The sequence below is a fragment of the Biomphalaria glabrata genome, chromosome 15, assembly GCF_947242115.1.
Source record: "Biomphalaria glabrata chromosome 15, xgBioGlab47.1, whole genome shotgun sequence".
Classification (NCBI taxonomy): Eukaryota; Metazoa; Mollusca; class Gastropoda; family Planorbidae; genus Biomphalaria; species Biomphalaria glabrata.
The window spans coordinates 23,682,035-23,694,371 of NC_074725.1; the positions used below are offsets into that span (position 1 = coordinate 23,682,035).

Consider the following 12,337-nt stretch of genomic DNA (forward strand, 5'->3'; position numbering starts at 1 on the left):
AGTTATTCATTGGCCATGACTAAACTTGAATCAATAAAAAAAAATATTTAAAAAAAATGTCAATTAATTACTCAATTAATCCTTTAGTATTCATACCTATGTTTAAATATGTTGGGTTATGTCCCCTTAGATAAGTGTACAAGTTATTTCTCGCATACATGTACCAAATTGAAATTGTACAAATTAAAAGTAACAAAAACTTAAATGAATTTTTAAACTACTCATTTTTTTTTGATAACTAATTAATTTGTTTGAAAAGGAAAATAATTTATACGTAATTGAAAGTTATAGTTGTAAGTGTGATGTTCTTCCCATAGATAAGTTATTTTTAAAGTATATACATTTTTCTTGCTTGCTGTCACCTTACAAGAGCTAGTATTACGTTCATTTGACTGCCTGGTCTTGCGCTGTACACTTCAAATTGTCCACACAGTGGTCCCGTGTTCAAACCCTGCCACGTGTCATTCTGTGCAGTCCGACACTTGTAGATTTGTGTTCACTCTTTTTGTGACGCAGCCACACCGTATCTCTGTTGTAGGCAACACCATTGGTTAATTTGTATACTTCAAACTTAAATAGTAACGAGAATTAATTATGAAGCTTTGACCATAATCGACAACGCAATGATTTTAGTCTACATCAAATAAAGATATGTAATACTAATCCTGTAGCATTTGAAAGTTTAGTATATTTTATTTTTGTTGTTTTTGTTTTGTGGTCTAGTCAATATGAATTAAAAGTTAAGTTTCAACTTTCAACTAACGACATTTGAGGATCAATTGTAAAGACAATAATAAGCAAGCACAAAGAAAAACCAAGAAGACAAAGTCAGAGCTGGAAAAAATGTTTTATTATTTATAAAAGAAATCAAGTGCAAATATTTTATAGGAATTGTAAATTGTAAAATGCTGAATAGAAAGATAATAAAAGATTATTGTTATTATTATTGCACTATATATCGTATTTTATACGAATTATATCATAATATAAAATGCATTAAAATATTTTTGATAATTTGATAATTTACTGATTACGAGGAGACCAATTACTACTCTCCCATAGCTTTGGTCTGTGACATAAACATCTTTCTTTCAGAAAGGTAAATCTGAAATCAAGAAAATAAAAATATATTTTAAAAAAAAGCTTATATTAAATGTAACTGTATCAATTCTAGACAAATAATAATAAATCTCTGCGATTATAAATATTTTTACCAATTGTTTTAGTTTATTCCAATTTCATGCTTTAATCTGTCTCATTGCGCTATGATCTAGCACTTGTTTGGACCAGTTGGGAAAGTGGGGAATGCATAAAAAAAATGGCTCTCTCAGGACTCAAGCCTCCTCAAAGGGACTAATTCAATATTTACTACCACATCTGTCAAGTACAATTCTTTTACTTTGTTCTTTACCAATCAAATAATTAATTACCAATAGTTAATTAGCTAACTGTTTTTTAGTTGATTCTGGTTATGCTAAGTAAAAGAAATAATTGTAACAAAATTTTAGCTTGCTCCGAGATTGGGTGTTTGAGAAAAATACGTGTACAAACTTTTGACCAGACAGTAAGAGTGAAGATAATGTACAAATAAATGTAATTAATAAGACCCATGCCCCAGAGGATATTTTTTCGGCTGCTAATCTTTGTTTTGTTGTTGTTTTCATCTGTACAGATAACAGACTTACTTTATTCCGTACTATCACTCACTAACTATTTACCCTACATAAGAAACCAAGCAGGGATTAAATGCTATGACGCACACATTCTAAGAAATAAAAGAATTGATTGACGGAACATCATTTCAATAAAGGGGGACGGAAGCTATATTAGTTAGAACCAGACAATACCTTAGGTCGAGGATACTGACGTAGCACGAGTATAAGAAGCATATTATTTTAAATGTATTATCAGATGGCTAGGGGTCTTTTTTTTTTTTTACAATATTGGGTGTGGGTGGCGGGGCGATGGAGGTCGCTCCTGTGCGTCAAAACATTCGAATGTTTGCTAAGTTTTATGGTTGAAGGTCGCTTTGCTCTGATACGTACGTAGTTCGATATTGTAGTTCAGCTTTCAAGGCCAAATCAATATCTTTGTAGAGAAATGTCTCTTGTCCTCTGAACGACCTTCTTCACACAGTTAGTACCATTTCAACAGATGTAGGACTGTAGATTCCTCAAAGTTGGACTGTTCACGTGGTTGCTTAGAAGCTGAAACAAGACAATATGCAAGAACTCTAGTAATGCCTTCCATTTGATTTTCTTTACTCCAGTTCAGGAGTCCTCAATATTTCCCAGACCTAATTATTACATTGTATTTATTCCTTAATGGAAAACAAAAGTCATTTGACTTCATTTGGCATCTATACCCTAATGTGATCAACGGATAATCATCTCTATACGTACCTGTTTTAAGCCAACTTGAGTACTGACACCTACAGTCTGAGTCCATTGAATGCAAACTGCACAGTATTGCCTAGTATTTATCTGGGACATGACCAACAACGCTGAACACATTAATCTATGGGAAATACAAATATTACACAATAAAATTAAAGTTATTGAAACAAGTGAAGACATCATGGAGAAATGTATAAATAAACTTCAGTCGTAGACTAAAAATATATTTTGTTTCTAAAGCAAGGGAATTAACCTTGAAAATATGATCAGTTGCTCAAACTGTGTGACGTCAAATTTAATGTTTAAATCAAATGAAATATTACAGGACCTTCAAATTGTTAGAATGAAAATAAAATATTTCTTTCTATTAATCTGTCTGTTCTATCATTCTATTTGTCTGACTATGTTTGCCTGACTAACTTTTCATATAATTATCTGTTTACAGGTCTACTACATCTATAGGTAACATAAAACAAACTGACTAGCGTTATATTTTCAGGATTCAACCAGGTGGACAACCAAACGAATAGTCTTTGATACTCGTAATGTAGCCTACTAAGGGCCAACTGTAATTTTATTGCCTTACTTACCATTCAGTACAAATTCAATTAAGGTCACCATCACATAGGCCAATAAAAAAAAGTCATATTATGTGTAGATTGATTTTAAATGTATCATTACTTTGTTGTTATTACTTTTTCAAGCTAATAGTTTAACAAGTAGCGCGAGCTGTAGGCAAATGTTGGCCTATATTACATCTGAGCCTATAATTTCAGACGCCATCTTGACATTTTCTGCCCATTATTTGACCATCTCGAAGAATCCCGTTTCTTTGTTTTCAAATTTACTTACGAGATTTAATTCAATTTTTCAATTTTAATAAAAATGTAAAACATGAATATCTTGGTTTATATTCAATAAATATTATATTTATTTCAATAAATGGGAAAGCTTTTAGCCCAAACGTTTCTAGTCAAAATCAGTTACCAGTTCATTATCAAGTTGGTTTCAAGTCCTTCTCTTCTTAAGTTGTTGTTTTGACAATTCTTTCATAGATGTGTGGCTTAGTGGTTACAGCGTTTGTCTCTCAATCTGGTCTCAATCTAGGGGTCACGAGTACGAATCTCGACCTGGGCAGTGTTATATTTCATATTATTCCCGTACTATAAAATAATTATATATTAAAAGTAAAATTTAAATTTAAAAATATTGCATTTAAATGATTTAATATAGGATTTGAATAAAGATAAAGTTAAAAATTGTGCACCTGATCATGTAGGCTTACATTAATGATTACTTGTACATTAGATTAGGATAGTTTGTGCCTATGCACATGGGGGATTAGATGAAGGATAAATTATACATATACACATATACACATAGATAGAGTGTGTATGTGCATATGGGAATTAGATCAAACATTAGATCAAATATTAGATCAAGGGAGTTTAGAAGGATTGTGGATATCAGATTATAGGATAGAGTGCATAGCTAAGGTATAAAGTATAAGTTGTGGGATTAGATCCTTGGTTAAAGGATAGGTTGTGTGATTAGATCCTTAGTTAAAGGATAGGTTGTGGGTTTAGATCCTTGGTTAAAGGATAGATTGTGGGATTAGATCCTTGGTTAAAGGATAGGTTGTGGGATTAGATCCTTGGTTAAAGAATAGGTTGTGGGATTAGATCCTTGGTTAAAGAATAGGTTGTGGGATTAGATCCTTAGCTAAAGAATAGGTTATGCATGTGTGATTAGATCCTTAGTTAAAGAATAGGTTATGCATGTGGGATTATTGGTTAAAGGATAGGTTGTGGGATTAGATCCTTGGTTAAAGGATAGGTTGTGGGATTAGATCCTTGGTTAAAGGATAGGTTTCGGGATTAGATCCTTGGTTAAAGGATAGGTTGTGGGATTAGATCCTTGGTTAAAGGATAGGTTGTGGGATTAGATCCTTGGTTAAAGGATAGGTTGTGGGATTAGATCCTTAGTTAAAGGATAGGTTGTGGGATTAGATCCTTAGTTAAAGGATAGGTTGTGCATGTGGGATTAGATCCTTGGTTAAAGGATAGGTTGTGGGATTAGATCCGTAGTTAAATGTATAGTTAGTATAGATACGTATAGTAGATTGATGCATGTGCCAAGGATATGATATGATGTGCATGTGCACATGGGGACTAGATCAATGATCAAGTTTAATGGTAGATTGTGCATTACGATTTGATAGATTGTGTTTCTGCTAGGTGGGATTATATCAAGGATTTGCACATTTGAGACTTCGATTGTGGCTATTAATGTGGGAGATTAGATTGTGAATATGAACTTGAAGGATAGAGTGTATGTGGGAATAATAGTGCAGATTTTGCACACCAAGGATAGATTGTGCATTTGAACGTGGGTTAGGGAACTTATGAATAAAAATATATCCAAATCTCTCATGGAGACACTTTATAGACATCGTCAGATGAGACCCTTACACAGTCGAGAGTTTGTCATAACTGATATGATAAGAGAAATGTAATACAGCCGACCATGATGTAACATTTTGAATGCTGTATCTTGACAAAAATAGTTATCTCTGTGTGTCTGAGTCACTTTTTAAGTAACAGGATCCTCTTTGTTTGCATTTCAAACTCAAATTCTAATAGACTATGTAGTCTCAATACACACAACTAAATTATTTTGATTGGTTCCCATTAACGTTAATTCCGCTGAGCTCTTATGATGTTCGTTAATCGCTTAGTAGATTCAAGGTATAAGCCAATGAAAGATAATAGATTATATGGAAAATGTGTTAGGCTAGTATTAAACTGTAACGATCATTTATAAATGTTTTATGTGCTCTCATTTGTAAGAGAATCACGGGCGTAGCCAGAATTTCTTCCCCGACAAATATGTATGTATATGTGACCCTTCATTCTTTCGGAAGACGTCTATTGTACCCTAGAATGGAGCTCTTGCTGGAGTTAGTGGAGCTATTCTGAGGTATCTACAGTGCATTAACCTGCTATTAAAAAGTTTTATTTCAAAAACCTAATGTGCTATTCCTACTTGGGAGGCAAGCTGCTTACACAAAAATATGTCACTGGCAATGTCTGAAACATGCCTTGAGGACCGCCATGAAATCATTGGCGCCAAGTTGTACTAGGATGTCCCTGTTTGCTCTTACCTCGATAAGGTAACCCTAACCCATGTCATCGCAATTCTTATTATGCGTAATTCCTTTTGTCAGAGACATGTCCATCAAACATCATGCGACGCTCTGTCACAACGTTACTGAGGGGTCGACTCACAGTTCAGCATAGGATTTCCTTGATTGAGACCCGATCTCTATAACTGATTCCTAAAATCCGTCTTAGCCATCTTTGTTGAGTCACATGTAGTCTTTTCAATTTTCACTGCACTTTATTGATGGAGCCCAGCCACTGGTAGAAATGTGTAACCTCTTGGCCACGCTCTTGGAATTAGGTGACTGTAGTTTGCTTTAGATTTTATATCGAAAAGGGAAGTTTTATCGTAAAAATCTGTTGAGGGGTTTAAAACTAAAAAAATTTCTGGAATTTTTAAAACTAATTCAAAACCCTCTTAGCTATGCTCATAGAATTTTGTGTAATTTGCTTTTTTTTATTGAACAGGGTTTTTTTTTCTTCAAACCCCGCTGAGGTGGGATTTAAACTCATAATCCCTTTGGCTACGCTCATAGCATTTTGAGTGCGTAATTAACTTTTTTTTTATATTGAAGTGGTATTTACTAGCTTCAAACCCACTGAAAAACAGAAAACCCCTCTTTTTTTTATATTGAAGTGGTATTTACTAGCTTCAAACCCACTGAAAAACAGAAAACCCCTCTTGGCTACCCTCAAAGAATCTGGTGACTGAAAAATTGAAGTCATATATTGAAGAGGGGGTTTAATCGTTAATTTCGGAGGGGTTTTAAAATCAAAATCCTCCTTAGCTATGCTCTTGGAATTTGGGGATTGTCGTTTGCGTTATTATTATTTTTTTTTTGGTTTGGTTTTTTAGAAGAGGGGATTCAACTGCAAAACCCCGGGGGTTTTAAACTCAAAACCTCCTTGGCTGCGCTGTTAAAAGTGATGGTTTAGTATTAAAATCTCACCTAAAATAAGCAAAATCAAAGCAAAAAATCAGTCATTAAACTCCTATCTCCGACATCTGAGGGGTGTTGAACCCCAACCCCCCCCCCTTAGCTACGCCCATGAAGAGAATACTATAAAATCTTTTAATCTAAAAGGGCCATACTTCAATTCTAAATCTAATGTCGATCCATTAGGGTTCCGGCCCAACGGATATTTGTCCTTGTAAATATAAGTTCTGTTCTGTTCAACTGTGACTTGACATCTATTGGGCTAAGGGTCAAGTCAACCACTGTCTTGAACATACGCATACAGTTGTAAGGTCACTTTCAACATATTAGAATGATTTGAACCATCTGTCCGCCATGATAGTCTAGTCTATACATTCTGACTCCAAGGGGTTTGTGTGTGAGGTGTTTAAATGCGAGGGATTTGGGAGAGACACAGACTGATTAATTCACGTGCCATGGATTTAGTCTAGTCTTTTTAGACAAGCAAATAAATAAGAGAGCAAGTTCTTTTTATGTGACAGAAATAATTCTTTAGACGGTCTAGCCCCATGGCCATTAAATACTTCCATGCACAATGTCGTAGCGTGAACCTTTGAACCTGGTCATCAATCGCGTGACCTTGGTGCACTGCAAAAAAATAATAGGACGGATTTGCTGGCCATGGAATCTCAAGAATTCAACAGAAATATGTATATATATATCGAGATATTTACTAATAAAAAGTACTTTTTTTTTAAAGTTAAGTAGTGAATATATGGACCCCATTCCTCGTCCCATCACTATGAATACATTCAACCAAACAGTGAAGCTCTGCTTGTATCAATACTATTTATGCACAATTTATGCTTATTGTAACTACTGACTGAGTTTTTTTTTAATTTTCAGTTTCATCAGAAAAAAACAACTGCAGAGGCTAGCCTCATCCTTACTGCAGAGGCTAGCCTCATCCTTACTGCAGAGGCTAGCCTCATCCTTACTGCAGAGGCTAGCCTCATCCTTACTGCAGAGGCTAGCCTCATCCTTACTGCAGAGGCTGGCCTCATCCTTACTGCAGAGGCTGGCCTCATCCTTACTGCAGAGGCTGGCCTCATCCTTACTGCAGAGGCTGGCCTCATCCTTACTGCAGAGGCTGGCCTCATCCTTACTGCAGAGGCTAGCCTCATCCTTACTGCAGAGGCTAGCCTCATCCTTACTGCAGAGGCTAGCCTCATCCTTACTGCAGAGGCTAGCCTCATCCTTACTGCAGAGGCTAGCCTCATCCTTACTGCAGGGCTGGCCTCATCCTTACTGCAGAGGCTGGCCTCATCCTTACTGCAGAGGCTGGCCTCATCCTTACTGCAGAGGCTGGCCTCATCCTTACTGCAGAGGCTAGCCTCATCCTTACTGCAGAGGCTGGCCTCATCCTTATTGCAGAGGCTAGCCTCATCCTTACTGCAGAGGCTGGCCTCATCCTTACTGCAGAGGCTGGCCTCATCCTTACTGCAGAGGCTAGCCTCATCCTTACTGCAGAGGCTGGCCTCATCCTTACTGCAGAGGCTAGCCTCATCCTTACTGCAGAGGCTGGCCTCATCCTTACTGCAGAGGCTAGCCTCATCCTTCTGCTTGTATGGTACATGCATACACTATGCGTAAATGGAGTTAATGTCAAAACTATCACGTGTTGTCCATTGACTGGACAAGAAATCATAATACTATCACGTGTTGTCCATTGACTGGACAAGAAATCATAACACTATCACGTGTTGTCCATTGACTCGACAAGAAATCAAAACACTATCACGCCATGACCATTCAAAGAAGTAAAATAAGAAGCATATGTGGGAACTTGAATCAGAGTCGACTCTGGATGAATGTTTCATTCGAGGCCGCATTAAATTACGAATATGAAACATTGCTGTCAATGCTTTAACCCATGTATGTGTTTTAGTGTTGTTATCTAGCGTTTGTAGCTATGAAGTTCGTGATTCAGCGAGAAAGGCAATTACTTTCTAGACATCCATTTTCTATGTATAAGCTCACAGGTCATGTGACATATATCCCCCCAAATTTTGTGTATTTATATTAAACTTTGTGAAGCCTTCCCAGATTTGTGTTGACCCATACGCTTAGTCAAAGTAGACAAGAAAAAGAAATATCAATCTGTGTATTCTTACATAGTGAATAGTGGAATATTATTATCAAAAGTCAAATGTAAAGCCACCCGTATCAACGTCAACACCGATAAGTGGCTTGCCAACCAACGTACTGAGTATTTGTGAAGGTTTTGAACGGGTGTTAAAGTGGTTCTGACACCATTCCCATGTATACCATATTTTTTTCTGACCTAGATGTCAATCTCAGTGTACATAAACAAAGCTTATCCGTCTCTAGACCTGTCACAAAATGAACTTCGAGTGTTCTGCTCTTTGACTACTAGGCCCCAGCTCTTCAATACAAACTGATGTGTGAGAAAGTCCAGCAGGGAGACACAACTCCTTTTCTTACCAAACAATTCAGATCTACGTTGCATCCATAATAAATTTCCATGTCGTCCCCTTTCCCTACACCCAGCCTTTGACTTCCCCCCCCCCCCAAAGTTCAAGCCCAAGCCAATCCGGTTGCTAGAGTAAACATGAACCTAGTCGCTTTCGGTGACCTGTCCCGTGACTGAAACCGTAATGTCGTTAAATAGAACTGAACTTTTCCTGGAATACAAAATCCCCTGGAAGAAGAACCTTGACCTAATGTGGCCCAAAGTTCAGAACCTTCCACCTTCTCCTCTCTCTCTCTCTCAGTTAATTCACTCACATGAACACGCACTTTGGGCTTCACACCCAGTGGCGTCACTAGGGTGTGTGTCCCCCGATGCGGTCAGCTCATGGTGTCAACCCCCCCCCCCTTCCTTATCTGCAACAACAAAAATGTTGCTGGTGTGTCCATTTGTTAAACATTGAGCTAATGCTAGTGACCTAGATTAATTGATGGTTACACAATTGATATTATTGTCGATTCTATTATAAAATTTGTTGGTTTCTGACAATGCAGCAATAGTTATTGCAATGGAAAGACATGTCAACATGGCTACTCGACCAGGATCCTATTAAGTCTTATTTCGTTCATAGAGTTGGGAAACTTTTTTAAGGGTCTTCAACTTGTGGTATGGCTACTTTACATGTGTTAAGTTTACCGTTAGTATCCAAAGAACATTTGTGATAAGTTTTATCAAGATTGATGAAACTGTTTTGATTTTTTTTGCGGGACATATATACATAGGCCTACATATATACATACATACACCTTACATTGTGTTTTATATATTAGATTGTTGGTCCTAAACATAGTCCGAACAACAGCAATTAGGTCAGCACCATAGAAGATTGATTCATTTTCTTCAAAGTGACATATTTGATCAAAACTGCGAACATTAAATTATTTTAATGATCATGATCACTTTTTGGTTTTACAGAATTCTTTCTTACATTTAGACTTAGATCTTTCCTTGCCGTTGGGCGCATGCATTGGACGGCAGGCTGTCTCCACAAAGATATGACACTGGAATGTCTCAAGCCTCTTCCCACCTGGTGTCCACTGCTCTGAGGTCTTCTATAAAAGTGTAGCGCCAAGTTATACGAGGATGTCCCTGTTTGCACTTTCCTCGTATTGACCTTCATGTCATCGCAACTCTTTGGTATGCGTAATTCGTTTTGTCGGAGAACATGTCCCTTAAATTCATGCGACGCTCTGTCATAACCTCAAAAATGGTCGTTTAATTTTGGTGCCGCCCCTGTGGCGATTCAAGCCGCGTTGTGACCTAAACAAGCGCCACCTGGCCACCCAGTAAATTTATTCTATACATAGAAAGATCGTGTAGAATAGACCTTTAATGCAACGCTTCAATCTATTCAAAATCTTGCATTCCAAACATATGCACATCGCTGAGCCGTGACATAAACTTCTTGACAGGGGTATTTTATATACTAAAAACAGTTCTTTGTGCAATTGAGCTGAGATTGCCTTTAAACTTGTATGCAGATATCTGCAAACTCTTCCAATACCTCACTTCTGCTCATCACTTCTATTCTCACTCCTTCCGTCTCCTCCAAAGAAGCTTTTTCCTCTTTTTTCTTTAATACTTTCCTTACCATCTTTCTCTATCTGCTTCTCTCTATATTTTGATTTCATTGGACAGATATTCTATTTCATGATGATTCGTCGAATGTACATTTCATGTGGGTATTTTTCTATACCGAACCTGAAAGTTCGTTTCCTGAATGAGGTTAAGGTCGACTGCTTTCTTTTTTTCGGGTTCATTAACCTCGTGTTTACCTTAGATACCAACCTAGCGACGCCCTGGTATCATAAGTACTGCTAGAGTATCAAGTTATGTTGTTAAAAATTGTATTTTTAACATCGCAATACGCAGTGCGTCAGATAAATGTGCTTTTGAACTGTTCACAATGTTATCAAATCAAACTCGAATTATGTCGCGCAAATATTTTGTTTCGTAAAAAATATAATCTTCTTATCATTTCTTCTTTTGGCTGATGGAGGCGAGCTTCCGTGGGTCCAGACTTCCAGTCAACTTATCTCCTAGGACAATTACAAAGAAGAAGAAACAGTAACACCAAACCTACATACTTGCTTCCCGTTTGACGAATGAAATGAATTGAAATGACCCTGGACGTTGGAGCCCAACATTGTGAACTAGATCTACACATACTTTCAACAATCATGTCATTGGCGCAGCCCTGCAATTAGTTGTCCACTGGAGCTGAGCATTTGTTGCCCTCTGTGGGCACTAGTAGCAAGTGTCCGGATAGCACCGTGTCACGTCACGAATTACTTTCTCCCCAAACTTCTTAAGTCTTTGTTCCTTTTAGCACTGCTTGGACTAAAACATCCACGGCTAGTTGAGCGACATGTTAAGGATGGCTAAGCTGTTCTCTTTAAGGATCCCTGTACATTATTTAGCCATACATTGAAAGCTGCTTGGATAGTTATGACATAATTTAAAACTAAGAGAAACTATTATTAAGATTTAAAGCTAGACTCTAGCTATTTTATGGCTTTGTGTGTGTGTGTGCTGTGGTGGGGAGGGGGTAATTAACTCCACAAACGTAAATAAGAAAAAAAAATATTGTGATCATGAAAGAGAAGGGGCTTCTATGGTGTCAGTTTGAACTATGTGTTGTGTATGTGAATGTCAGATGTTTGCGTCTATACGTATGTGTGTTTGTGTTTCCACATGACATGTATACGTGATAGAGTATCACTGTCATTGTGTATTCATGTGTGCATGGATGCGCGCCAAAAAAAAAAAAAAACTAGTTACCGACGCAAAATGACATTGCAAATTATAACCTTTAAAAATTTGGGCGGGCCTTAAAATGCATTTAGATCGTCACTGTGACACGAACGGGGCGTGGCCAAAACGTTTTCAAAATTAGCTCCTATATTTAGCAGATATTCACTGTGTTAGCACACTCTAGCACATCGCATACAGCTGGTACACATGTGTGACATTGTAGACAAAGTCCCAGGCGATAATGGAGTTTCGGTATCAGCTCTTATGACGAGTTATGTAACGAGTATATAACTCTGGTCATGCGTGCAGGATAGCGTTTCATGTGACACTTAGTATGTTAAATAGTTCTGAGCAATTTGAAGCGTAATCACCGTAGTCACAGTTTACTGACATGCCTAAACCAGGTTGACCTTAGATCTACCAAATCAAAACATTTGCATTGTTTGGTAGAAAAGGTTTTACATTTATCTTGTAACGCTCAAACTATTTCCGAGATTCAAAGATTTTCAAGATCTACGGAGAGTTTAGATTTAACCCCTGTACATCCCTTCGTTATTA

At 37.2% G+C, this 12,337-nt stretch overlaps 1 long non-coding RNA gene across 1 annotated transcript; it reads right to left on the reverse strand.

The window, feature by feature from the left end:
* Window positions 1-651: 651 nt before the first annotated feature.
* On the reverse strand, window positions 652-3,341 carry LOC106059191 (uncharacterized). The gene is made up of 4 exons (XR_001216182.2): window positions 2,987-3,341; window positions 2,403-2,517; window positions 2,046-2,207; window positions 652-1,105 (listed from the first exon to the last, which is right to left on the reverse strand). It is a non-coding gene; the product is annotated as an uncharacterized LOC106059191 (long non-coding RNA).
* Between the last annotated feature and the right edge of the window lie 8,996 nt (window positions 3,342-12,337).